At 46.8% G+C, this 957-nt stretch overlaps 1 protein-coding gene across 1 annotated transcript in view; it reads right to left on the bottom strand.

The window, feature by feature from the left end:
• The window catches only part of LOC106012081 (cholesterol 7-desaturase), a gene marked incomplete at its 3' end in the record, with an annotated part of 24,878 nt that overhangs the window by 1,040 nt on the left and 22,881 nt on the right, over positions 1-957 (bottom strand).

Raw genomic sequence — 957 nt, 5'->3', positions numbered from 1 at the left:
GAAGGGAAGGGAAGGGAAGGGAAGAGAAGGGAAGGGAAGGGAAGAGAATGGAAGAGAAGAGAAGGGAAGGGAAGAGAAGGGAAGGGAAGGGAAGGGAAGGGAAGGGAAGGGAAGGGAAGGGAAGAGTAAGGAAGGGAAGAGAATGGAAGAGAAGAGAAGGGAAGGGAAGAGAAGGGAAGGGAAGGGAAGGGAAGGGAAGGGAAGGGAAGAGGACTAGAAGGGAAGGGAAGGAAAGGGAAGGGAAGGGGAGAGAAGAGAAGGGAAGGGAAGGGAAGAGGAGAGTAGAGAAGGGAAGGGAAGGGAAGAGGAGAGAAGAGAAGGGAAGGGAAAGGAAGAGAAGGGAAGAGAAGGGAAGGGAAAGGAAGAGAAGGGAAGAGAAGGGAAGGGAAAAGAAAAGAAGGGAAGAGAAGGGAAGGGAAAGGAAGAGAAGGGAAAGGAAGAAAAGGGAAAGGAAGAGAAGGGAAGAGAATTAGGGAAGGGATGAGGAGGGAAGGGAAGAAGAGAGAAGAGAAGGGAAGGGAAAGGAAGGGAAGAGAAGAAAAGGGAAGAGTTTTAATTTTAGTAAGTGTTTTACGGCACTTGCAACACAATAAGGTCATATAAGTGCCGAAGGTTAGAGGTGTTACAAGAGAGTAACAAACACAAAAAACCCCGATAGATTTTTGATTGGAAAGAAGAAGAAGAAGCAAACCACACCAGAGCACCCGCCAATCACCCAAGGAAGAGAAGAGAGAAAGGAAGAAAAGAGAAGAGAAACTTTATTGATTCACGGGAAAACATTAGATGAACATACACAGATTTCGCTTTAACACAGACATGCACTCTCTTCACACACAACCATGAAAAGCTCACTCGCACAAGCGTACCGAAATAATGTGTCCTTGGGTATGAACTCTTCTCGGCATGAACTCTTCTCTCTCTCTCTCTCTCTCTCTCTCTCTCTCTCTCTCTCTCTCT

This window comes from Aplysia californica, unplaced genomic scaffold (assembly GCF_000002075.1).
Source record: "Aplysia californica isolate F4 #8 unplaced genomic scaffold, AplCal3.0 scaffold00255, whole genome shotgun sequence".
NCBI lineage: Eukaryota > Metazoa > Mollusca > Gastropoda > Aplysiida > Aplysiidae > Aplysia > Aplysia californica.
The sequence above is the reverse complement of the archived record's forward strand: the minus strand, read 5'-3'. Positions and strand labels throughout refer to the sequence as shown.